The sequence below is a fragment of the Oryctolagus cuniculus genome, chromosome 1 (assembly GCF_051225735.1).
Source record: "Oryctolagus cuniculus isolate XC-2025 breed Fujian yellow rabbit chromosome 1, ASM5122573v1, whole genome shotgun sequence".
NCBI lineage: Eukaryota > Metazoa > Chordata > Mammalia > Lagomorpha > Leporidae > Oryctolagus > Oryctolagus cuniculus.
This window is the reverse complement of record NC_142867.1, coordinates 50367222-50394234: the sequence shown is the minus strand read 5'-3', so window position 1 is coordinate 50394234 and position 27013 is coordinate 50367222. Positions and strand designations below refer to the sequence as shown.

Below are 27013 nucleotides of genomic sequence, written 5' to 3'. Positions count from 1 at the left end.
AATTAATTATCTGGTCAATCCATGAGAAATCTCACAGAGAGATGTGCCCACCTATGTCATCAATAATTCATATCAGTGTGAGCAGCCACCTTCACCAGATCCTTGCATAGGGAAATTCACTCTAGTATCTCATGGTTTAAGAAACCCACAATGTCTGAAGAATGTCTCCATCTACCCTGCTTTTCAAATTGCCTATTGTACAGTGTCTCCATCTGAGGGAAAAAGATGGGGCTTGAAGCTATGCCTCCAGCCTTGTCATCACCATCCCTATTGAAGACACCATCATTACCATTTTTAAAGAGATTTATTTATTTGAAGGGTAGACTGACAGGGAGGGAGAGAGACAGAGACAGAGACAGAGAGGGAGATATCTCCCATCTGCCTGTTCACTTTCCAAATGCCTGCAATAGCCAGGGCTGAGCCAGGCTGAAGCCAGGAGCCAGGAACCCCGCTGGTGAGAGACTCAAGTGCCTGCGCCATAATCTGCTGGCTCCCCAGCACATCAGCAGGAGGCTGAAGTGGAGTAGGAGGGTCTTGAGCCAGGCACTCTGGTTTGGGATGTGGTGTCCCCAGCAAGAGCTTCGCAGCCACAGTACCAGCCCTGACCATCTCCATTTTTAATGAGCTGCCTTAATACAATGAGTGTATTGGGACCTCCAAGGGCAGGCAAAGACAGCCATGATGTAGTGAAAGGAAGTCTTCCCAGACTTGGAACCATTTCATCACGTCGCCGACCTGATCATTCACGTTGTACAGAGACGAGAATGGAGGCTGCCGCGGTGAAGTGAGGTACCCAAGGTCTCACAGATGAGAAGTGGCAAAGCTGAGATGCAAACCCAAGTCTTATTTACGTTAATTGTCTTTCTGTCTTAGATTTGATGACAACACACAGGAGCTCATGATTTGCTGCTGGGCCTGGGTCCTGGTATCTATCTCAGGCCACACCCTCAGGTTGGTCTGTCTGAGGCACATCTAGGAAGCATTTGCTAAGAAATTCCTTTTACAAATTTGGCCCCAAGCAAGGGAGGAGAGGCAATGCTCAGTAAGTCATTTAGTCAATTAAATAATAATAAATGCTCATTTAGTCAATTACTCATTAAGTCATCTGATTTCAAAAGAAGACTGTTATCCTATGTTTCTTGAACATCTAAATAAGAGAGCCTGCAGGATGTGTAGAAAGAATTCTGCATAGGAGTCCAGGGAGGCCTTATCCTTTCCAGCCCTGGCTCTGCAGGATTTAGATTCCTATCTTAATGCTTTTCTAAAAGCCCCTTTTCCCTCATAGCCCCCACAGTTAGAGAGAGACCCAGCAACTCCCCACTGAGCATATTGGGCCGTCTGGTCCCAAGTTACCCTGTCTTCACTTTTTCCTTTTTCCTGCCTTTTACAATGCTTTGTCTTTGTTCCTTTGTCCGGCCAGCTCCACTGCGTAATTAACCCCTTTCTGTATCTCTGGTGGGATGCAGACCAGCCCTTTAGAGGCCTCTAATGACACCTACTTTGGCCCCTGCTGTGCCCCAGAGATAATGGCCCCAAAAGCTTTCTCAGCAGCCCGTGGAGCCTCTCCTGCTCAGCCCCTCTGTGACCCAGCACTGGGCAAGGTTTTGTATTAATAAATACTTCATGTAGAAAAAGGGACAAGATAGAGAACTTAGCCTGTTGTGTCTAAGAGTACCACCTAAGTGTCTTCCTGTCCAGAAGCCCAGGGCTCAGGAAGCTCAAAGGCACTTGTCTGAACCCCCCTGGGAAGTGCAGGTCAACCCCTGATTAACCAAAGTGTTCACAAGTGGGCAAGGAGGAGCAGGAGGACTGTGGGTAATTGGAAAGTTCTAGCCGACTGACAGTTAACCGGAAGAGTTGTCTCCTGCCCCCTCCCTCGTTTGTAGTTCAGCCTTTGTCTTGAAATACTTCGTGCAATCCTGTATTTTTCTATTAGGATGGGCTGAGGAACATGACTGTTCCTGTTCTGACTTCTTCAGGAAGGGGAAGGGGCATCCTCCTCCCTGCTCCCAGGGCACCGGGTCCAATTCTGTTGGTCCCCAGCTGAGGCTGTTCATTGCTCTCCTTTGCATCCATCATTTCTCTATGTCCAGAGAGCAGGAACCATGTCTTACATCCAGGTACCATAAGCAGGATGTTTCGGCCCAGCCATTTTGGCTTCAAGGATGTTTGACCTCACATTTTGTCTCTATTTGCTACCGGCCTAGGCAATGACACTGAGAACATGATAGGCAAAGAGATAGAAAATGAAAGACAAATTGGACTAGTTGTACAATAAACCAGAAAGCAATTCTGAAACCCAAAGCAAAAATCATTTACAACTTCCTCGAGTATTAGCTATAAATGATTCCTATGATGTCCTTACTCAAGTCTTTTTTTTTTTTTTTTTTTTTTTTTTTTTTTTTTTTTTGACAGGCAGAGTGGACAGTGAGAGAGAGAGACAGAGAGAAAGGTCTTCCTTTGCCCTTGGTTCACCCTCCAATGGCCGCCGCAGCCAGCGCGCTGCGGCCGGTGCACCGCGCTGATCCGATGGCAGGAGCCAGGAGCCAGGTGCTTTTCCTGGTCTCCCATGGGGTACAGGGCCCAAGCACCTGGGCCATCCTCCACTGCACTCCCGGGCCACAGCAGAGGGCTGGCCTGGAAGAGGGGCAACCGGGACAGAATCCGGCGCCCCGACCGGGACTAGAACCCGGTGTGCCGGCGCCGCTAGGCGGAGGATTAGCCTAGTGAGCCGCAGCGCCGGCCCCTTACTCAAGTCTTAATATTATCTGTTTAAATAATTAACATAGTGCAGAATGGATAATAGATTAAAATAGACATAATGACATTTCAATTTATACAATTTAACCCAGGAAAATTGAACCTGATAGAAGTAACAACTGGGGGCTGGCACTGTGGTACACTAGGTTAATCCTCCACCTGCAGCACCGGCATCCCAAATGGGCACCAGGTTCTAGTCCCAGTTGCTCCTCTTCTAGTCCAGCTCTCTGCTGTGGCCCGGGATAGCAGTGGAGGATGGCTCAAGTGCTTGGGCCCCTGCACCCACATGGAAGACCAGGAAGAAGCACCTGGCTCCTGGCTTCGGATCAGCACAGCTCCGACCATTGCAGCCATTTGGAGAATGAACCAACGGAAGGAAGCCCTTTCTCTCTGTCTCTCTCTCACTGTCTATAACTCTATCTGTAAATAAATAAATAAAAATCTTTAAAAAAAAAAGAAGTAACTGAAAAAGAAATATTAGCAAAGCCAAATCTATAATCAATATAGTTTCATTTGGATCAAAAACTGATCAGAAAACTAAATCTTTATTGTGAAGTTTTCAGAAAAAAGTATCTTAAACATATAAATACATAATATAATAATACATAATTAGACTAAAACCAGAGATGGATTAACTAAGAGATTAACATCATAGAAATAGAGGATTTAAATTGGCCTAGCAGCTTTTAGCACTAGAAAATATTTCCACAATAGAAAATCATGGTCATTGGCATAATTCTGACTAAAATATTCATATTAAAAATGCCTGGATCGAAATTGCATGTCCAAACATTCTCCATGCCTGCTGTCCACAGAGCTTTGCAGTGGAACTCAGTCCATGGAAATGGAGTTTTTTGTTTCTTAACAATTTTGCATTTCTGTGTTATTTAAAACTTCACAGCAACAAGGCATTAGCTTTGTAATTAATTCAATAAAGTATGCTTCAAATGTCAAATGTGTAAGAAGTTGAGTGAATATACAAACCCTTCTGGTTTGTGAGCTGATCAGTTAGCAGGTAGGCTGCCACAGTCACAGGGATGCTGACAGAAGATGAAGACTCTGGTAGGAGTAGCTGACGTATTACCATTTGTGCCATTTGCCTGAACTCCAATCCCCACGAGACAATGCAAAGCAGGACAGACAATATGTATACACCCATTGAGGTGAGACAGGAAAGGGACCCCCAGCTTCTGGAACCCAACTGTTTATAATGGACAATAAACCTACAAGACCTTTGTTCCAGAAAGGGGCATGAACTCTGTCTTCCAAGGTTGCTAGCTACACAAAAATATTTGAAAACACAGTCTAAAAGAAAGTCAGTCCGTACCTCTTCTTATAACACACAGCAACATACAAGTAACCCCCTGAGAATTGTCTTCCAATAATGAGCTGATGAACAAATTTGAATGTTTGCACTTCCTGTTGTTCTCATAGGTTTCCAGCCTATTGCTCCAATGTTCTGATTATTGAATCTCTTGGTTCAGAGCTGAGGAGAAGGAACGGAGAAAGGCCTAAATTTTTGCAGGTAGAGCGAGTTTCTATTTAAATTCCAAAGGCTGTGTTGCCCTATTTAATTCCTCTATTGCCTTTGAATGGGAAATTCAAGTATGGGCATTGCACTGTACTTCAAAGGAATTTAATTGTGCCAAGAATAGATAGCTTCCCCATACCACAAAAATCTATCAGATGTCAGCTATATGCCAGGTGCTATTCAGGTATCTCTGCACCATTATATTTTATCTGACTACTGTTGTATTCTACGTGAATCATGCCTCCTATAATCGTAGAATGTTTAACCTGGGTTCTAGGTACTACCAAATTCTCTGCCTTTCTGGAGCTTGCATCCCAATATGCAGACATACAATAAGTGCTCAAATATATAGTATATAAGTCTATGGTAAAAGTTAAAGGGAAAATAGAGCCAGGACAGGGTTGGGAGTAGTGGTGTGATCAGAGCAAAGAGGGTGGTCAGAAAAGGCCTCATTAAGAAGGTAATATTTCAGTAGAAACCTAAGGGGTGAGGGATTAGACCATGCAGATATCCAAGATGAGAATTTCTCTGGCAGAAAGAATATCCCTGAACCTGGAGCATGTCTAATGGTCTCAAGGAACAACTAAAAGTCCAGTGGGTCTGAAGTGGCAAGAGCAAGAACAAAAGCAGTAGGACAGAAGGTCAAGCAGATGCTGGCCTGTTCATTAAGCACCATCGTGAAGAGAGGGGTTAATGTTTACAGTAGCAAGGCTCTAGAACTGATCACCAGACCAGGGAAATCTCTTAGGTTGATTCAGAACATCAAGCACCAAATGCACATGTTGAAAATGTTCAGAGTGCGTGACTACATGGTAGGCAGCAAGGAAAGCACCAAGAAGATCTTCCTTGAATGAGAAGGCATCACTGTGGAGAAAGATGTTGCTGCTTCCAGTTCATGGGTAGGAACTGAGAAGGCATAGAAAAGAGCCAATTTGTCCAAGGTCACGTTGGGATTAATGGCCAAAGCAGATCTCTTAGAGCACAGTTCATTGGTCCTCCCTCAATCTCCTTCAACCTCCTACCCTTGATTGGGACTTATAAACCTGTAAACCTCTAAACCTCTTTATAGGATTGTTAGGAGGAAGATTAGGTGTTGAGTGGCCTATCTGGGGTACTTGTGTCTTGCAGGTCCAATACTATGGGGCAAGAATACAAGTTCTTTCTATGGAGGAAAAAAGAAATGTGAGACATACCATAGGAAAGCTCATGGGAGGGGACGCAGCATGACAGTTGTTGGGGACCTTGGTCATTCAGACTAGAGCCCTCTAGAAAGAGGAGCTGCAGGCAGAGGGCAAGGGATGTATTTCCAGAGGGATTTGATGGAACATTCTGGACTCACACAACACAGCTGTGGGTGAAAGAAGAGGGCCATCTTTCTACGTGGAGTACAGTCATCCCCCATCCTCTGGAGGACTATTTGGGGCCCCAACCCTAATCACTGATGTCAGTGTTCCAACAGCAGTCATGGTCAGGAGGGCAAGAGAGGAAGACACTAACACAGACTGCGTGATAGAAAAGAGTCAGCTGATGGGGTGAGACCTGCTGGGTGGCCGCCCTGGGGACCTCCAAACAAGACATGAGAGTTCTATTGGATGCAGATCAAGCCAGTAAAACATGAGATCCGGTCATCACAGAGATAGATCCACAGGCTAGGGAGACCCTGGAAAAAGTTCAAAGAGTCTGGTAGAGTGTCTAACATACACTAGGTACTCAATTAATGTTCTCCTTGAATCCAGCATTAACCAAACATCCAAATAAGGGGCATAGCCAAAAGTTCATTCAGTTGGAATAAATTAAGTGGAAAGAGTATTTGAGAGTCTTGGTGAGGAGGATTATAAGTCTATGGCTGGCACTCTAAGGAATCACCCCTGTTATGAACTCCAAGGTGATTGTGGAGATCAGAAGGTGTGTACATGTCTGGAGTGTGTGTGTGTGTGTGTGTGTTTCCATGCACATGCATACCAAGCATCTATAATTCGTGCAGAAAAAAGACAGAAACTGGGAGGGGCAAGGCCAAGAACCTTGAAGTCCAGACTGAATCAGAGCCATGGGGACACCCACCCATTGGGAGGACTTTGCCAGGCCATTGAGGCACATGGTCCAGCTTGAGTTGAGATGGAAGTGAAAGGAAGCTGGTGGCTCCATTCTATCTCTGGACAGGCGATTAATTATTTCTGATATGTGCCAGAATTGTGCCAATAAATGCTAGGCTTATCCTTATATTCAAAAATGTAAAAGGGTTTTGAAACATCTGTTCCAGATTTACCCCTGATTTCAGGCAGACCTCAGGCCCATTGTCTTTGGGCATTTGACATCAGCAGGGAGAGTTGGTGGGGCTTTAATGGCGAAGCAACTCACAGTGATCCCCTTGGAGCCATCCCAGCCCCTAACTCCGAACAAAAGGCTACTGTCCCCACTCTGGCTCTCTGGATGGGCCTGGAGAGGGCCGGCCCTGGATGCAGGACTCGCTCTGGTGCTCCAGCACCACTGCCCACTGCCTCTGCTCAGAGCAGCACGCTTCACTCAGGTCTTCAGAAGGCCTCGTCAACCCACTTGCTGTTTCCTCTCTTCTCACCTCTCATGTTCTTCCAAGAGCCTTGGAGTCTTGCTTTGTAGACTACCATCTGGTGCCAGGGGATGTGGCAGGATAGAAAGGTCCTGGGATCACACCATAGCAGCTGGGTCTTTTCCTGACTGTGGATTGCCACTGGGAAGTTCCTTACTCTCAGAGTCATAGTTTTCTCATCCTCAAAACACACATCACAGCAACTGTCTTACAGTGGCAGGGTTCTAGCCCAGCACAGTGGCTGAAGCCTCATAACTGATTAATAATAGCAGTCCCACCCCACCTATGAGAATATATGCACCACTGGAAAAAATTTGCATCATCTAGATGTAGTCCCAGCATCTAGAGTGGCAACCAGCACCATGATAGGAGCTCAAGAAATCTCTCTTTAAGGCTTGCAGGAACTTGGAGGAAACTCTAACCATCTGAAGTAGAAGCCATCCACATTCAGATTCTTTCTCAGCCTTTCTCTCGTGATTGTCTGTTTTACTTACAAGCTCATCCTACCTTCCCCTTCCTAGAGAGAAACCCAAACCTTCTCAAATAGGATTGCATGGCTCTGCCCTTCAGAGCCAAACTCCTTCTCCAAGTGGTCCTTGCTTTCTGCCTCTTTCCCCACAGTCACCCACCCTGAGGTTTATAGCATTATCCTCCTGTTACAGAAGAGGAAGCAGAGGCCTAGAGAGGCATGTATAGTCATCCCTCAGTATCCACACGGGATTGGTTCCATGGTCACTTCCCCCCGCCCCCAAGGCCATCAGTATCTGTGGATGCTCAAGTCTCCTATAGGAAATGGAATAGCATTGGCAAACAACCTAGACAATTCTATATACTTTAAATCATCAATAGAGTACTTGTAATATCTACTATGATGGAAATGCCATGTAAATAGTTGTTATACTATATTGTTTAGGAAATAACAATGAGACAATGATGGCCTCTGCTTATATGTAGCCGCTCACCACAGATGCAATATTTTCTTCAAGTGGTTTCGATACAAGGCTGGTTAAATCTGTAATTCAGAACCTGTGGATACAGAAGGCTGCCTATAGTTACTTAATGAATAGGGAAGCAGGAGCTCAAACCCAATTCAATCAGGATCTAGAGGTTCTGGTTTCAATCAGCATCCTGCTGCTCTCAGATTCTCACCAATGATCTGGGCACCGCTCCATCCCCTTGGCATTGCAGTAAGAGGCAGCTGCACCTGCCCTGTCCCTCTTCACTAAGTCCCCCTTAGCTCTTGTGATGCAGGGGGGATGTCTGCAGTCCCGAGTCACCCCTCTCTTCTCCCTCTGAATTAGAGTCCGTGAAGAAACCATGTGCTGGAGCCAGGTAGGTGGTGTTCACGTTTGGACGGTTTCGTAAACATGCACTGTGCCGTCCATCTCTCTAGAGCGGGAAGAGTGGATTGTCCCGGCCCACTGCTGTCAGGCCTGGCCCCATGATTTGCTTTTGCCAATGGGCTATTTGCAGATGTGACATAGGGAGAGGCCATCACTGTGTTCCAGCAGGCTGGCTTGGCTCTTGCTCTGGAGGGTCCACCGGTCCCAATTGAAGGAAAGATACATAAGGCAGGCAGGAAACTCAACCCACAGCACTGGGACCAATCCCAAATAAGGCCAGCCTACATCAGGCAGCAGCCAGATGACCCACAGACTCAAGAGAAGAGAAGAAGTCATTGTTGCTGTAAACCACTAAGTTGCAGTGTTTATAGCCTTGTCATAGCAACAAGTAAGAGCTCCAAGATGGAAGTCCAAAAACCAAATTCTGGCCCGGTAGAGCTGCCCGTGACGTCCTGGCATCCTCCCACTCAGCTACCCCGGGCTCACTCTGTACCCTGACAGGTGGCACGGAGCCAAGTGCATCCCAACCTCCAACCAACAGCCATACCCAGGGAAACGCGAGATGCTGTGTGTTGGATCCTCAGGTAACCGAAGGCCCAGACCCTAAGCATTTCCATCTTTGCTGCTGCAAACCTCGGTGAATGGCGACCGTCTGCTTCCCTGACTTAGTACTGTCACATGGCAGTGACCGTCAGTCTGGGGCTGGGCTGTGCTGGCCCTCCTTCCTTTCCTGGCTCACTTTTCTGGTTACTGCTCCTCCGCGGATGCCGTCGGCCTCAACTGCCTCCGGATGGCACCTCAGTCAGTGATGAAGCACAGCGCTAAGGAATCTACTGTGTCCTTCGGAGCACACGGAGATGGAGATCTGTCTGCAAAGCAAGGACGAGGAGCCCCTTGAATGTGCTGATGTGGTCAGCAGCTCGGGGCATCCGGGGGTGCCCTCTCTCCCCCTGGGCAGATCCCCCAGCCTCTCTGAGCCGGGCTCCCGCCTTCCCCCTCCACAGCTGGCTGTGGTGAGCAGCAAATGACAGCAAGGCAGGTTATGGAAGTGCTTGGAAAATCCCAACACGCTGCACACGCGAGGCGTCAGAACAATTCCTGTCTCCGGCTCCCTGGGCCTCCCTGTAAAAGTCAACAAATGTAAACACAACTGCGGTGAACCTAAAAGAAAGAGGGCCTTTCCTGTTCCTCACTCTCCCTGAAAGGGCTCGTCTTTCTCTTCCTGTATGCTCAAACGAGCACAGGCTGTGGAGTCCGAACACTGGATTCAAATCCTGGTTCAGATATTTGTAAGCTGTGTGACCGCGGGCAAGCCAAGGAAGGTCATTGAGCCTGAATTTCTTCATCTGTAAAATGGGTACAATAACAAACAGATTGCTTTCAGATTGCTGAGAAAGATAAAAGGGCCACTGATATCAATGCAGTCGCTGAACTGAAAAAAAGATCTGCAGGTGTCTGACCTCGTTATTAGCTTCTAAGCATCTATGGAGACCTGCTGGGTGCTGTGGATAGGGATAAGGGCAAGGCAGTGGGAGGGCCGCTCCTGCGACGTACCCAGCCCTCTCTGGTCTCCCTCGCTGGAGGCCTTTCACCATCAGGAAGTGGAGGAAGGCACTGAGGGGCTCCTGAGGCCGCGGCAGCACCGCCCCAGCTTCCAGGAGCCTCGCAAGCCCCCTGGGTCTCCTCGGGGACCACGAAGATGAGGTGTAGAAGCTGATGCCGGGTAGCAGCTTCAGCCATAAAAGTAACACTGTGAGAAATCCATTTTGTGGGTAACAATGAGAAGTTAATGCAAGGAGTCATTGCCCTTTGTGAGTGAAAACCTTGGCAGTGGCTTCTCCCGGCTCCTGGGAAGCCGCTGGAGGCGGCTGCTTGCACCCAGAAGCACTTCATCATTTCTATGAAGGAAAATGAGTGCAAGCAGATTGTCGAGATGTCTGTTCACATCACCTCTTTTTTCTTGCAAGGAGTCCCCTCCGTAATTACATTTTGCCTGTCAGTTCATAAATTTTTCTTACTACAAACTGGCCATTATGGATTGCTTTTTAAAACTCCTAAAACTGAGCCCAAAGTAGTAGATCTCTCTGCAAATGCAAAACATCCCATGCGCAGCCGCCATCCCTGGCCAGGCAGGCAGGAGAAGGTCCCCACACTCGACCAGAGGCAGGCCCGCCATGCGGTTCCATTTAGAGACTTGGCTTGGCGGGCCGCGTGCTCTCAGCCACAAGGAAAATCATAAATAAAGGATCAACTTATTTGGCAAATGCTGCCACTTGGGAAGCCAACATCCTGCCATTGTTCTTTCATCACGGGTCCTTCTGCTCCGAGGGTTCGAGTTGGGCTTTTGGCACTGGCGACCAGGAAGCGAGGGAGGATGGCTGGGGGGCGGGGCCTGATACAGAGTGGCGGTCCGGTTTGGGGTCACCAGTGCAATGCCTTCCTGGGCGCCCCTTGCCACATCAGCTGCAAGGGGGCTGCCTTTCGAGCTCTCTAATGATGTCTGTGCGAGGAGCACCATTTCGGGTGACTGCTGCCTTCTAGGAAAAGAAGAGTGGCGATTTCTCACTGCTCGCGGTTGCAACCTTCAGCCATGAAGAGGATGCGAACGGATCAGAGAAGACTCTTGAATTGGAGGCCTCTGCTCTGGCTGCAAGGCCCGGCCAGGGCGACAGCAGGGAGGACAGCCCCCGCCCCCCCTTCTCCTGCAACCCAACCCTCCACCCCCAACATAGACTCTTTAAGAGTCAGGGCAGGATGCCAGCCCCCAAACCCCACTCCTTAAACCTGCAACAGCGGAGAATGAGTTGGCGGAGGGAGAGCAAAGGAAAATCTGGCCGTGTGGGATAGGGCTCTGATCGGAGCTGGGTGGACACAGGAATCCAAGCAAGCCACAGCGTGGCCTGCTCTGCGCGGTGATCTGGGACTGCTCTCGCTCCCTAAAAGCAGGCAGCGCCACCGCCAGCAAACAATGCCCCATTCAGCTCTCGGTATCTGTTCTTAATATCAATGCACAACACTGGGGTCCCCCGTGGGTGAGGAAGGGGAGGCCAGGCCAGCAGAGCGATTACCCCCTTAGCCAACCAAGTGAACACGGCGGGAGCCCCGAAAATATTTTTTAAGCGGCCATGATAGCAGGGGCTTCTAAACAGCACACTTGGCCTTCTGCTTCCTGGGCGTGCACTGTTCTTAGCCAGAGATCTGAAGAGGGGACTGCGTTCTGTCAGAGCGTGGCACCCACGCCTGCAGCCCCAGGAGGCCCTGCCCAGCCCCAGCCCCGGCCTGTGGCCGCTGGGGATGAAACAGACTTTGAAGCATGACCCCCGCCTCCACCAGGCCTGGTTTATGGGCGAGAGCTGCCCTCCGAGCAAGACCTAGGAGACAGGCAAGGCTCCAGAACCCAAGGGCTGTGGCCGTGGCCCCCGGAGCGGGGCTGGCCTGGAGCTGGGACACCCTCTGTTTTCTGTCAGTTCCCAGATAAGATGAGAAAAGGTCGGGCCGCCGGGAGGAGCCAGGAATCCCAGCGGAATCCCTCAGCAGCCCTGATGCTGGACCCCAAGCCGTAAATCTGTGTCCCGTAAGAATGGCCCTACTCCACCCCGCCCAGCCAAGCCCCACTTGACTTCGGAGCAACTTCCCCACGCCGGGCACTGGGACGAGAGAGGAACAAGATGGTCTCGGAGGGAGGCTGGGAGTCAGGAAAGAGATGGTGGTGATGACAGGAAGAATGAAGAGGAGGAGAACTAACATTTATACAGCGCTCACCCCACGAGCTGGGCAAATAAAAACTCCTTTAATCCTTGACTCAGTAGGAGAAGTGTTATCATCACCCCCGTTTCACAGATTGACAGAACCACAACACAGAAAGGTTAAGTCACCTGCCTAAGGCCACACAGGCAAGCAGGATTAGAATGCAGTGCATCTAGCTCCAGAGTCTGTTGTTACTAAACGCTTTGCACTTGACAGACTTGAAGTTGGGAAGCAAGGCAAAGAAGGCTTCCTGGAGAAGGTAGCACATAAACTGGATCTTAGAAGAGAAAGTGGGAGCTGAGTGAGGGCCCGTCAGCGCAGCACCGGGGTCTCCATCATTCTTCCAAACGGTGCAGGAGCCTGGGGGAGTCTACGAAGCCATGTGGCACCTCGCGAGGCACAGGCCGGGTCTGCAGTACCATTCCTGCCTCTCTCGAGGCTGAGCCCCAGTGCTGTCTGCAGGGGCTGGTACAGAGCCCACAGACGGGAATGCTGTCACTCAAAGTGTGGCTCCTCAACAGCTGCACGGGCCGCATCTGTGAGCTTGTTAGAAAAGCCAGTTCACAGCGCCAACCCTGCAGCACAGTGCACTGAGCCGCTGCCTGTGGTGGCGGCATCCCCTTTGAGCGCCAGTTCGAGTCCTGGTTGCTCCACTTCCCATCCAACTCCCATATAATGCATCTGCCCTGGCCGTTGCGGCCAGTGAAGAATGACCCAGTGAATGGAAGAGCTCTCTCTTGAGTCTTTCCCTATTTCTCTGTCACTTTGCTGTTCAGGTATTAGAAAACAAAGAAAAAGAAATGTGGATTCTTGGGGACTTGCCCCGGATGCCAGCCTGTGACATGTGTCTTGCCCCCTCACTAAGCAATCAGTCTTGCTCCTCCAAAATCCTTCCCCAACTGACTTGCCCAAAAGGAAGTCAGCCATGACTTCCATACCCAGCTTTGTGGATGGAGGGCGGTGGGCAGGAGCAGTCCCCAAAACCATAGTCACCCACCTCCTTCCCCATCCTCAAGGGCCTGTGTGTCCTGTTCCTCACAGCACCACGCTGTGGCAGAGCCCAGCTCTGGGTGCTCTGCCACTCTCCCTGTCCATACCATGACTCTCTTTCAGGAGCTAAACATGTCCTGGTGGAGGGAGAACAGACTTTGAAGTCACAACGACCCACGTTCAAAACTCAGTTGCCTTCTTCTGGCTGTGTGCCCTGGGGCAGGTTGCTTGGCCTCTCTGAGCTGCATTTTCTTCATCGTGAATTGAGAGGCTATGATCTATCTCACAGCCTGATGGGGTAATGTGCATCAAATGCCTCCTACTTCGTTCCCTTCCCTAACCACCTCCCATCACTGACCACCAGGCCTGGGACCCAGTGTATGGGGCCAGGTGGTGCTGCTCCAGGTGCTGAGTGCCTTCCCTGTACTCTGCCACAGAAGCAAGACTTCTGGGTTCCCCCAGATTCCAGGTGTCCAGGTGGGGCCCAGGACGCCTGTCAGGTCCTGCTGACACAGGCAAAGCCCCCTGCACTGACTAGTGGTCCCAAGGAAACCAAAGGAGATGCAAGACAGGTGGGTCCCAGAGTCCTTTTGCTTCTGGGATTGAAGTCATGGCCCCCAGAGATCTTGCCCTGGGTTGGCCACCATTCACATAGACCCCAAGCTCACACAGGGCCACTGCGGCATGCATCCCGGGCCAGCAGAGGAAGAGGCCCAAGGAAGACTTGCAGGGACCATGTCAAAGAACAGCCCATGCCTCCCCAGCCCCAGGACACACATCCCCCCAAAAATGTCCCCCACAGACCTCCTTCTGATCACCAGGACAAAGAGAGGAAGCAGAGTGTCCCATCATTGCCTTGCAGCCTTATCTCAAACTCTAGCCTTCCTGGTCCTTGCAACATGTGAGTCTGCCAAGCATTTGAGATGCATATGCGCTCACTGGGGATGAACTTAGGAGAGACCTGTCCGTGAGGAATGGAAGACAGCAGCGTGCGGACCTGGTGCTACAGGGAAGCTGAGCCCACGTGGAGTAGCCCCGAAGATGAATGCTCCATCTAGCCAGCCAGGGGTCCCCTCTGGAATCTCACCCACTGAACACGTTCAAAGATGCTGCCTTCTCTCTCAGAAAAAGCCTCATCAGACCTGTTATTGTTTCTGTGTGTTGAGCACACACTATGTGCTGAGCATTTCATGCAATACGTTACCCAGAAAATCCCTATGAGCTAGTGAGCAGAATTATTCCATTTTATAGATGAGAACACTGAGGCTCAGAGAGAAATAGAAAATGTCTGCTCTAGCCACACAGCTAGCAATATGGAGCCAGGACTCCCATTCAGATGCCCCTAACTCCAAGATCACACTCAAAGCCTGGGCTAACAGCTGTCATCAGAAAGATTTTTTTTTTTTTTTGCTTTTCTTGGCTTTGTTGCATATCTGCTACCTAATTAGTGGTTGAAAAACAGCCATACTGGGGCCGGAGCCATGGCTCACTTGGTTAATCCTCCACCTGTGGCGCCAGCACTCCATATGGGCACTGGGTTCTACTCCCGGTAGCTCCTCTTCTAGTCCAGCTCCCTGCTGTGGCCTGGGAGGGCAGTGGAGGATGGCCCAAGTGCTTGGGCCCTGCACCCGCATGGGAGACCAGGACGAAGCACCTGGCTCCTGGCTTCGGATCGGCACAGCGCCAGCCGCGGCAGCCATTTGCGGGGGTGAACCAACCGAAGGAAGACCTTTCTCTCTGTCTCTCTCATTGTCGGTAACTCTACCTGTCACATAAATTTAAAAAAAAAAAAAAAGAAAAAGAAAAAGAAAAAGAAAAAGAAAAGAAAAGAAAAGAAAAGAAAAGAAAAGAAAAGAAAAGAAAAGAAAAGAAAAGAAAAGAAAAGAAAAGAAGCCATACCTCCCTGTCACCTTCTCTCCATGGCTAGCATTTCGTCTGTGTTCCCCCTCCTCTATTTGGGATCCACACAAACCCCTTGATCTCACTGGAACTGAACCACATGGAGGCTGGAAGAATTCTCGCATCCCCGCTCAGCACACTCTATGTGGCTATGACCCAAGGTATCAGCACTGGAGGCCACCTCCCTCCACGGTGGAGAGACACTTCCCTAATCCCGGCAGAAGGGTCTCAACACTGCTTCACGTCCCCCGTGTCTCAGAGGGCCTGGGAGCTGGCCTGCCGCCCTCCTCATGGGCCTCCAAATCAGGGCCAGCAAGCTTCCCTGCCGGTCCCGGCTGCCCCCGCCGCTCTCCCCGTGCTCTGAGCCTGTACACTCCACACTCCTCATTAACAGCAGAGTCAATAATTGTGCTTCCTCAACAAGCAAGAGGCAGACCCATCTCCAGGCTCCCACATGCCCCAGCCCTGTGTACTTTACCAGAATTTCTATTTAAAAAAATAATAATAAGGATCGCCTGCTCCCGACGGCGGCACAGTCGCGCGCCTGACCTGTGGCTTCAGCTTTTGCTCCCGAGCCCCAGTCAGGGGCCCGGAGCCCAAGGGCCCTCGTGCACACTCCGGGGGTCCTCGGCAGCCCCCCTCCTTGCTCTTTCCCCAGTAAATGATACGAAACGTCTGCCTAATTAGAATCTCCCCTTTAAGTTCTGGAGCCTGCTAATGAGTAAGAAAGAGGAGGCCCTTGGGAGCCCCGAAGAAATGATTTGAAAGCAAGACCAAGTGGTCTCAGTAAAATACCACCAGTTCAGTCCCAGGGATTTTTCTCCCCCTTTGCACACAACCCCCGACACAGCCCAGCTGGCAGCATACTGAGAGATCAGAGACCCTGGGTTTCTTCAGAGGAAACAGGCCTCCGCTTTCTGTTCCTGGGGCTTCTTTGGCTGCCCAAGCCACCTCCTTATCACTCTGACCCTTCCCTGACCTCCAGTCTCTCTCAGCCAAAGCAGGAGCTGTCAACCCCTTTCTGTGCCATCATCCTCCCCGAGGTCCAGAGAGGGTAAGAGAATGGCTGGAGGTTGCACAGTTGGCAGTGGGGCTAGACCTGGATCCGCGGGCTGCAGATGCCAAGTCATTGCATCCCACTGCCAACAATTCGGAATGCTCACGTGTGACAGGCTTGCTTCACAGGCTACCTGCAAAGCTAACTCAATCATTTATTCCTCCGTCAAATGGCCATCTGGTTGCTGGGCCTACTGAGGCAAACACAGCCCCTGCTCTCCTGAGGTCTACATTTTCATCGAGGAACCAACAGTAGACGAAAGTAGAAAACCACGCCAGCTACTGCTCAGCCCCATGACCAATAAGGGAGTGAGGTGAGGGAAGAGAAGGAAATCCGGGTGGCCTCTAGGAGGAGGTGGTATTTGAGCAGAGTTGAATGACATGCAGAAGTAATCTATGCAGTTACGTAGGGGGAAAGCATTCCAAGCAGAAGGACCAGCAAGTGCAAAGGCCCTGAGGCGCAAGCCCGTGAAGGAATGTCCAGGAAGCTGATGTTGGCAGCAGATCTGCAGCGAGTCTGACAGGAGGTGGGGGTGAGGAGGTGGCAGGCAGCCAATCACATGGAGGGAGCCGGCCCACTGCGGAGGCTTCCGATCGGATTCTAAGCGTTCCAGGTTTTGCTCCAGGAGATAAGTTCAAACTTCAGTTTCCAAGGGCTTATCTGGCTGCTCTTTGGAAAACGGGCTGCAGGGGCCAAGGGTGGGAGAGCCGACAGTTGGGTAAGAGGCAGATGAGCTCATCAAATCCTTCAGCAACCCTGTAAGGCCGATCCTAGGATTACGAGACAACTGAGGCTCGGCGAGATTAAAGCCCTGGCGTCAGGCCTCGCCCGAGGACAAGGACGGGCTGCGAGGGAAGCCCCCTGGCACCACAGCCTACAGTGTCCCAGGATGCAAAGCTCAGACCTAAAGCCACCAGGAGACGGACGCTGGCTGCTGTCTTTCAAGAAGACTCCTCCGTGGGGCCCGCCCCTAGCCAGGCACCCTGAGCCTCGGTTTAGGCAAGAGCCAGCGACTCTTGGGGCCTCGCATTGTCCCAGGCACAGGCCGGGGCCTTGACATACAGGATCTCATTTAATCCTCATTGCCGCCCAGGGATCTGCGTATTATTATCCCTGTGTTCCCAGATGAAAAGGATCTCATTTTCTCAGTGGAGATAGTGAAAACATTCCAAAGCTGCTTTGGGGTTTAATACACAGAAACCTCAGCATTTAATCTACTAAACCAGAAAGTAATCCCCTCTTTGGCTGGCCCTGGGAGCAGGAGTCTGTGCGCAGCCGTGGTGGGGGAGGGGCCGCTAGCTCACACTGGCACACGTGTGCACCCGCACACATTCCCGGCTCCAAGCCCCAGCCGACCCGCTACCCATCGGCACGATGCCTGCCCTCACTGAGAGTGGGAGTCCAGAGTACCCCCTCCTCGGCCCCCCCAAGGCCCCTCTCCCCGCTCCATGCCTGCACAGCCAGCAGCCTCCCTTGTGAGGCTGGGCCACCCCCAGACCCCATCCAAGCATGATGAAGCCACACCCACTCTGCTCCTCACAAAATCGCTGCAGCCTCTGCCCCTTCCCCTTGCCCCACGCTCGCTCACCTGCATCGCCCCTCAGATCTGGATCTCTTTAGTTCCCAGGAGCCCCTGTAGCTAATCTGACAAGCTGGGCTGTGCCTGCCTGTGAATCGCTGCCCGGAAGTCACTGATACCAAAACCCCAGGTAATCCTTGGGTCCTTGTTTGATCCTAGGCAGTGACGATAACAGGGACTATTGCTGAGCACGACAGATACAGAGCCAAGGGATTACGTTACGGGGTCGGGACTGCTTCCCGAAATTCAACTGGCCGGGGGCTCCTGACACAGCACAGGCACTCAATCTGACAGTGGTTTGTCTGTTAGGGACCTATGAGGACCTGAGGTTTGACCTAAGCTGCTCTCCATTAGCAGAGAATCAAGCACGTAGACATCTGTGCAGCCCTAGAATTATGTACCTGGTGCAGGGGAGATGACAGCTTAAATCCATCAGCTTCTGAGATGGGTTTTGAGGTATAAATAGGAGTGCGCCCATGTGGCTAATAAAGAGAGAAGGGCTTTTCCAGGAAGAAGGCATGGTGGAGACACACAGGAGTGAAGCAGCACCATGTCTGGGCATTGGGAGACGTTGGCATCGCCAGTGTGGACAAGGGAGGGGGAAGAAACAAGAAGCTGGTTCTTGCCGGCAATGTGTTCACACCCTGATTTTATTCCGTGAGTTCCCCCACCAACTCCACTTTGTAGCATCCCTGTGTGGTGAGATGGTAGAGCAGAAACTGCAGAGATTTTAGCAAGGGCATGGTTCTCAGGTGGGATCACCACTGTGCTCATGAACCCGCCATAACTCCCCAGTCCCTAGGGAATCAAGGTTATGACAGAAAATATGGCCAATTTCCTGCAGCCTCGGCAACCTGTCTCCCTTCCCCATTCTCTGCTGCCTTCCTCGGAACCATCGCCGGGGGCTACCTCCTTCCTCCAGGCTCTGAGCATGCTGCATCTCTCGGACCTCTGTGGGACCCACAGCCTGGCCCAGTGGGGACAAGCGGCCGCTCAGGGGTCGTCCCAACCTCACTGGGGTGGCAGTGAACATGAGCGGCGCTGAAGCAGAGGAGCAGCGGTTCAGCCAGACTTTGGAGACGAGGTTCTGACGGAAGGCCCGCCGTCTGCGGTGGTATTTTCAGATTCTGATGCTTGATCTCACCCAACTACCCCCGCCCCCGAGACCCTGAAACAGAGAGTGAATCTGGGCATGAAGGCGTGTTGGAAAGCTCTCCCGATGCTGCGGGTGTGCAGACAGGGTCAAAGCACAGCCCAACAGCCTGACCGTGGAGTTCAGGTGCCAATGTTGCTACCTGGGCAACCTCAGGGAGGCTCAGGCCCCAGGTGTTAACTTCTGAACCTGTAAAAGGGGCACAGAGCACCCACTTCCGGGGAGTGCTACAAGATTAAATAATGCACACACAGCTCTCAGCGCGAGCTTGCCCCACCCTGAATACCTGGGTGTGGGCTCTTATTAGCACGTGCCTAGGCAGGCTGTGCTGCACTGGCTCCGTGCCCCCTGCAGAGCCCCCTGCAGAGCCCACAGCAGAAGAGGCCCCTGGGAAGGAAGTGCTGGATTGGAATCAGTGTAACCGAGCTCCCCAGGTGACAGAGCACTGCCCAGCTGGCTCCTTCTGAGACACCTGGCTCCCAGTCCTCAGCAGGGTGACCACGTGGGGCCTCCCTGCACCCCGTCAGGGTCAGCTCAAGATCAATCAGGTGAGAGGTCAAGGAAACCGCAGGACCGCTCTGTCTCCGCCTCCGCACCTGTCCGCAGGTGACTGGTCTCGTGCCCACGCCCAGGGAGTCCCAGGGCTACGAGCCCAAGCATCCCAACCTCTCCAACCTTAGCCACTCTGGCAGAGGAGGAGCACACCAAGAAGAGCTGGCCTCCCTCCTGCCCCCTTGCGCCCCCTGGCCCTGGTCGGTTCCTTGTAAGATACTGAGCAGCTGAAGAACTGGAGCAGCTGGCCCATCGCAGCCTTCCCCGGGGTCCTGCCGAGCCCAGATCTGCAGGCCAGCACCTTAGAGATGAAGCTCACGTGTTCCAGGAAGCCTGCACGACACCCACAGGCCTTCTGCTGTTAGGCCGTTCAACACCTCTGAAGTCTAGGAGCGCATAGGAGCAGCAGGAGGTACGATTGCCAGGAACGCAACTCGTTGCTGATGCCTTAGAGCTCAATTATAAGAAATTTCTATGGTGAGGGGTGGGGGTGGGAGAGAAAGCTTCCATCCCTCACTTCTCTCCATCCAGCCTTTTCCCCACCCCCTCTCTCCAAGAGGAGAAACGCCCACCTGCCAGCGGGGGCCACATTCACTAAGGAGCAGGTTCACCGCGTGGAGTCCTGGGGCCTACAGGGCTTCTCTTCTGCTCCTGGAGGCTTCTTCCTAGAGTTGGTTGGGGAGCCCAGGGCTGCCCCCCTCTAGAGCAGGCCCTGCTGATTTTCTCTCTCTCTCACTAGCTCTCACTCTTGCAACAGCAGTGCCAGCAAAACTGCTGTCTATGCACAACTGTCGGTCCAAAGCTGGCTATTGCTGCTCGGTGATGAGAGAGGAGGCATTGGGTGTGGCAGTCGCAACAGCGCTGGGGGTGCCTGCGGCCGGTATCAGGGTGTCTAGGCTGGAATCCCGGCTCCACTTCCACTTCCGGCATCCTGCTTATGTGCACGCTGGGAGGCAGCAGGTGATGGCTCACATGTTCAGGCCCCTGCTACGCACGGGAGAGACCCGGATTGAGTTTCAAGCTTTTGGCTTTGGCCTGGCCAAGCCCAACTGTTAGAGGCATTTGCAGAGTGAACAGTGGATAGAAGATTGCGTGCTCTCTCTCTCTCGCTCACTCTCTCTCTCTCTCTGTCTCTGTCTCTCTGTCTCTCTCATTCACATAGAGAGAAGGAGCTTGTGCCAGAAAATAGATCATCGCTACGCATACTGCTTGGTCCTGCTGTCCTCTCTGGTTTCAGGACTTCTGTGAGGAAGGAGGCAGGCTGTTGATTCACATGCTCCACGTGACACGTCTCTCATGGCAGAAGGTAGCAGTCTGGCCGGCGCTGCAGCTCACTAGGCTAATCCTCCGCCTGCGGCACTGGCACACCGGGTTCTAGTCCCGGTCGGGGTGCTGGATTCTGTCCCAGTAGCCCCTCTTCCAGGCCAGCTCTCTGCTGTGGCCCGGGAGTGCAGTGGAGGATGGCCTAAGTGCTTGGGCCCTGCACCCCATGGGAGACTAGGAGAAGCACCTGGCTCCTGCCTTCGGATCAGCGCGGTGCGCTGGCCGCAGCAGCCATTGTAGGTTGAACCAACGACAAAAGGAAGACCTTTCTCTCTGTCTCTCTCTCTCACTGTCTACCTTGCCTGTTAAAAAAAAAAAAAAAAAAGGTAGCAGTCTGCAAAGGCCTCATTGTGTCACACTGGGGGTTAGGGCAACCCGTCCTTCCAACAAAGGGACTGGCTGGTGCCAAGGTTTGGACTTGAGCTTAGATGGAGGACAGAGGTCCCATGTCTGGTCCCACCCTGCATTACCAGGTCTCTGCGCTGTCCCCGCTCACCAAAAACTGCTGCTGCTATGACTGCTATGTAGCCCACCTGGAAGAAGGAAGGATTGGCCAGTCACATACGGGGCTCAGAGATAATCCTCTCTCTCCACTGTCCCCAATTAACTGCATTTGTACTTAAAAACTTATGGATATATACTGTTTCCAAGGTTACCTTGAAAGAGCCAACAGGTTTGAGATGGATGAACCAGGTCCAGCAGAATCCGGGCTTGCAGACTGACCCAGGAGAGCAAAAACTCCGAAAAGATTCTGAACACATTCCACCGCGCTTACAAATGAAGGGACTTTAACAAGTTCACAGAAGCAGCCTTACCATCTTTCAATCTAGTTTTTCAATGAGCTGTTTAAAGCCCCTTTTCGTCTCTCCCCCAGAGTACAGAGTGAAGACTCCGAGTTCCAACAGCATGCCTGGGTCTTCCAGGGACCACAGCTCTGGGTCATGCAATGACAGTGTTTGTTATGCTGATTAACGATAGTGCTTCCTAGCATGGTGGGCACAGCCACAAACCTCACCGTGCTGCGCTTCCCTCTGGTCCCTGCCGCAGCAGACAGCCTGGGTTCCACAGCCACCAGAGTGCTCACTTCACCCCTGGCATGTAATGTTGCCAGGTGGAGAGGCACCCACGGGTTCCATGCCAGGAAGAACTTTCCACGGCGGATGTCAGGAAGGGCTGCCAAACGCCGCACTGATTCTCTGAGGCTGATGAACAGCAACCGAATTGACAGCCTGGTTGGCAAGGAGAACTGGGGGCTCCTGAATTGCCTCCCCAAATTTTCCAGCTACTGCCCTTTCTGGACCCCAAGAGATCTCAACAGCCAGAGCTGTAGGGAAAACCCACCTGCCTTTGGCCAGACACCTGATCCCTATGTCTCTGTGCCCAGGTGTGTTGGATGGGCCCATGGCTGTGTGTGGCTACTCATGTTCTTGTTTTTACTCAGCTCATCCACAATGCACAACAACATATGGGTGCTGAGGGGGGCTTGCCGAGCGGCCCCCTGCCCCCACGCCTTGTTTGGGGCCAGATAAGCACCTGCAGTGGAAAGCAACTCAGACCCCCCCCCCCCCATAGGACCAGCACTTCCAGCCAGCTGCCCCTGCCGCCATCACTCCCCCAGCCTCTCAGAGAGGGGCAGGGACCACAGGCAACTTCCTATCCTCCAGTTCCAGCTGCAGAAGTCCCCAAGGGCTGCTACAATCCAATTCCACCAACTAAGGAGGGGAGTCATTCCTCGTCCCTTCCAGCTTCTGGTGTTCCCAGGCATTGCCTGGCTCTGGTCTCAGCCTCCATCATCACATGGTTTCTGATCCCCTGCCTTCTTGTCTATCCCTGGTAGGGACAGTTGACATTGGATTTAGGGTCCAATGGGTGGGGGGGAGGGGTTAACTCATACCAAGACCTTTAACTTAACAACATCTGCAAAGAGCCTAGTTCCAAATAAATTCATGTTCCCAGATTCCAGGGATGCAGATAAAGATACATCTTTCTTTCAGGGGGCCAGGCACCATTCACTGGCTATGTCAGCTGATGGTCATCACCAGGGCTACCGTCTGAACATTTGTGACTTTCCCAACATCATATGTTGATATCCAAGCCCCATGATAAAGCTATTGGGAGGTGGGGCCTCTGGGGGGATTAGGTCTTGAGAACAAAGCCCTCGTGATGGGGTCCGTGACCCAAGAAAACAGACCCCAGAGAGCTCAGTTGCCCTTCTACCGTGTGAGGACACGGCAAGAACCAGAAAGTGGCTGTCTACCAGAACACGAGCCCTCACCAGGCTCCGAGTCTGCTGGCACTTCTTGCTCGAGTATTGCAAGAAATAAATGTTTGTTCACAAGCAGCCATTCTACGGTCATTTGTCATAGCAACCAGGACTGGTCGAGACAAACAGGGAGAACAGCACCTAAGATATAGCTGGGACTCAATAAGCATTGCTTAACACAAAAATGGACCCGATCTATTCACTTCAAAGGCGTGACCAGGTGCCTACCCTGAGCTAGACCCTGTCTCTGAGGGTACTAAATGGGGGAGACACAGCCATGCATGTAAGGAACTCGAAGTCTCCTGGGGATAGAATCAGACAGAAAAGTGCAAACCGCGGTATCCTCTCCTCCCCACCCGGCAGCAACGGGCCTCAGCTCTCTTCCCTCCCTGCAAAACAAAATAACACCTCTGGCTGGGGACGGGGTGAGGGCTTATGATGTGTCCTGGCTCGTGGAGGGGCCCCAGGCTCACGGGGACCGGCCTCTTTCTGCCTCAGAAGAGTGAAGAACGGTCTGACCGCTTAACTCGGTTGGACTACAGCCTCGCTTTTTCCGGCTCCTCTCTGTGTTCTGGGAGCCGACTTGCCTGCAGAGAGCATGCGCGTTGCGTTCTGCTCCTACGTCACAGCAATATGCACTCCCCCATGAGGCTGCCTGTCCCAGTCCCGTGTGTACGTGTCCGGGGGAGGAGCTGCAAAACTCCGAGGTGCAGTGCTGGGACGGCTTCTTGCCTCTGGGTCCCAGCCCCTTCTCCCCTGCTCTAACAGCAGCTTTCGCATCAGTCACAAGCCTGCTATTCAGCGTCATTGGCTTTGCTCCTTTGTCTTATTCCTCAATGGGAAGAAAGGAAGGGAGAAAAAGGAGGTATCACTTATCAAACTCTCCCATCCACACTGAGTGACTGTTAGACTATAAGATAATGCATGTAGGCCGGCGCCGCGGCTCACTAGGCTAATCCTCCGCCTAGCGGCGCCGGCACACCGGGTTCTAGTCCCGGTCGGGGCACCGGATTCTGTCCCGGTTGCCCCTCTTCCAGGCCAGCCCTCTGCTGTGGCCCGGGAGTGCAGTGGAGGATGGCCCAGGTGCTTGGGCCCTGCACCCCATGGGAGACCAGGAAAAGCACCCGGCTCCTGGCTCCTGCCATCGGATCGGTGCGGTGCGCCGGCCGCAGCGCGCCGGCCGCGGCGGCCATTGGAGGGTGAACCAACGGCAAAAGGAAGACCTTTCTCTCTGTCTCTCTCTCTCACTGTCCACTCTGCCTGTCAAAAAAAAAAAAAAAAAAAAAAAAAAAAAAAAAAAGATAATGCATGTAAAACTGCCTACCGTATGCTTCACACACAGTAGGTGCTCAGCCAAGGTCATGTCCATCATTCTCTTCCCTCCGAGTCCCCCAAATCAGAGGGGTATGACAGGCAGTCTGGGGGCCACTGGATTTCTGTGCCCCCGAGCCCACTGCGTCCCAGAGCCATGGTCCAAGCCTCAGAATCCCCTGCTCCCGAGTGGGCGGCAGCCTGGGTGGTAATCCGAGACTCCAGCGGAGCCTTTGATGACGCAGCCAGCACTGAGCGCTGGGCACTGTTTGAAGTGCCTGCCTGTGTAATAAGGATTTCTAATTCGCTCGAACCAAAGCAACATTTGCAGTAAAGATCATTTTTGGAATGAAAAATAAATTGTGACTGGAGGGTCTGGGTTTGTTTCAAGAAGGGAGATCACCCACAAGCACCGTGTTCTCTCAGAAGCCACCCGCCCGCGTGTTTAGAGATGGAGAGCACGCCACTCAGAATTTCAAAGTGCCATTAATTAAGAGCAGTTTATTAAAATGTCAATCTTTTAAACCAAAACAGCGCTCTTCCCTTCCTGGCCTAGTGGGCTTCCCAGCCACACATCTCACCCCAGATGATCCAGTGGGCAGCTTCGCCAGGGCCCCTAGAAAAGGATCTGTTTATATATTGCTCCTGGGAACCAAGGGAGAGCCACTCCCTAGGAGGGCCGCTGGCACCTGCCATTCTGCTCGCCCCATCCCACCCCCTCCATGGAGCCAGTTCTTCAGGAAACAGAACAGCACAGGGACTACGTGCATGGGCTCAGGAGCCAGCCTGTCTGGGCTGGAATCCTAGCCTGGCTTGCCAGCTATGTGGCTTTGAGCAAATAGCTAACCTCTTTGTGCCTCACTTTCTTTTCCTGGAAAATGGAGCAATAATAATAGCACATGTCTTATAGCTTATTGTGAGAATTAAATAAGAGGGGACAAAGCACTTGGTTTGCCAGTACTTGGTAACTAGATAACTAAGAGCCGGAAAGCAAGCCCTCACCATACTTTGAGTTCTGCTGACACCATAAACTTGTACTTCCCAGCATCCAAAACTGTAAGAAATAAATTTCTGTTGTTCACAGGCCCATCATTAGCAAATACATAAGAAGTGCTAAACGGCATTAGCACCATTAGTTCCCAAAGTCCCTAGGAGCTGGCGCTAAATCTTTCTTTACAGATCTGTCTCTCCAGTAATCGAGATCCAACACACAGTAGGTGCAGAGTAACTGTCTGTTGAATAAATAGTCATAAATTAATGAAAGTACACAACACATTCGTGCACATTTGGTGCACAGGTCAAGGTCAGCTACCCTGCAGGACTTCCTGATCTGACGGCTGGCGAACAGGAGACGGTTGGTGGTGCCTGCCAGCGGTCCCCTCTCCTGGTATTCGCTCTCTTGTGTAATTTCCTCCCCTTGAGTATGGGTTGGACCTAGAGACATGATGCTAATACACAGGTCAAATTGTAAAGACAGTGGCTGCTGTCTCTGGCATTCCCTCGCCTTTCTCAGCTTGCTGGTTTTGATGAAGCAAGACCCTGTGGCCAAGATTTGAGAGCAGCCCCTGGCCAACAGCCAGCACGGAACTGAAGCCTCCCAGCGTTCAATGAGTGAACGTGGGGTTGAAGCTTCCCCAGCACAGCCTCAAGAAGACCCCAGCCCCAGCCCACACCTTGGCGGCAGCCCATGGGAGACCCTGGGGCCGAGGGCTTGGTTAAACCGTACCTGAATTCCTGTCGCACCAAAGCAGGGATCATAAATGTACTGTTCCAAGCTACTAAGATTTGGGGTCACTTGTTACACGGCAGCAATAAATAACTCATGCAGGCGGTAAGGGAAGGGGCGGAGCAGGCGGTGGGAGTGGGGAGGCCGCCCCCCACTTTGTCAGGGTACCTCTATCCTGCAGCTTGCTCTCTCCATCAGTCACTCCAGAGCCGGGTTCCAGACCAAGGCAGTCCCAGGGGAAGGAGCGCGTCTTGTGAGGAGGCCCACAGTGGCTGGCTCTGCTGCTCCCTAGTGTGTAACTCTGGGCAAGGGCTTTAACTTCTCAAGCCTCTGACTCTCTCTCGGCCCAGAAGTCTCACCAGGCGTGCCCACGGGAGTGCAGGAAAGACTGTGTGAGGTCCCAGGTGCCAAGATGCCTGGCAGAGCTTGCCAAGCCTTTTGGGGTAGCAGCAGCTGGAGAGACCTGAGCCTCATTCTGAGGCCCCCAGCAGTCCCCCAGTGATGCAACCCATGATCTTGGAGTATCTGCTCTAAGACGCAGTAAATACAGCAGTAAATGAGACCACACATGGAGTTTTCTGTCTAGCAGGGTGATGGACATTGAACCAGTGAAGGCAAGCGTGATCCACAGCCACAGCACTGCATGGGCTCTGGGAGGGTAGAGATGGGGGCCGTGGGCTAGCGTGTGCAGGGGATGCAGACATGACCTGCAAGAAGCAGTGGCCTTAGAGCTCCAAACCTAAGCTGGTGACGTCAGCCGAGTGATGACGGTGGTGGATGCGCATGTTCAAAGGCCCAGCGACAGTAGCTCGCCGGCGAGTTCTTAGGCCGACTGATTTATAAGTACTACAACCAGGCACTGTACTAAGCGCTGAGGATATGGCATGAACCAAAACCTCCCCATGAGGCTTAGCATCTAATGGACGGATGATATTTTCAAGTAGAATAAAAAGAGAATTTAGGAGAGACTTCCAGGGGTGACATTTGAATTGCAAACTCAGTGATGAAGGATGAAGCATCTGACGTCTAGGGGGTAGGGGGCACAGTATTCCCTACAGGGGACAGAGCGAGCGGGGTGGTCCCAAGGCAGAAATGGTGTGGTGTCCCCCGTAAGAGGCCAGGGGATGGCAGGGGAGGAGGCAGGCAGGAAATGGGCAGGGGTGAGAGTGGAGAAGCGGCCAGGGGGGACCCTGCACGGCCTTCCAGGCCACCG

At 52.1% G+C, this 27013-nt stretch overlaps 1 long non-coding RNA gene across 1 annotated transcript in view; it reads right to left on the bottom strand.

The window, feature by feature from the left end:
• LOC149128389 (uncharacterized) overlaps window positions 1-27013 on the bottom strand; it is an 85873-nt gene that overhangs the window by 2165 nt on the left and 56695 nt on the right. The gene's annotated exons all lie outside the window — the stretch shown is intronic.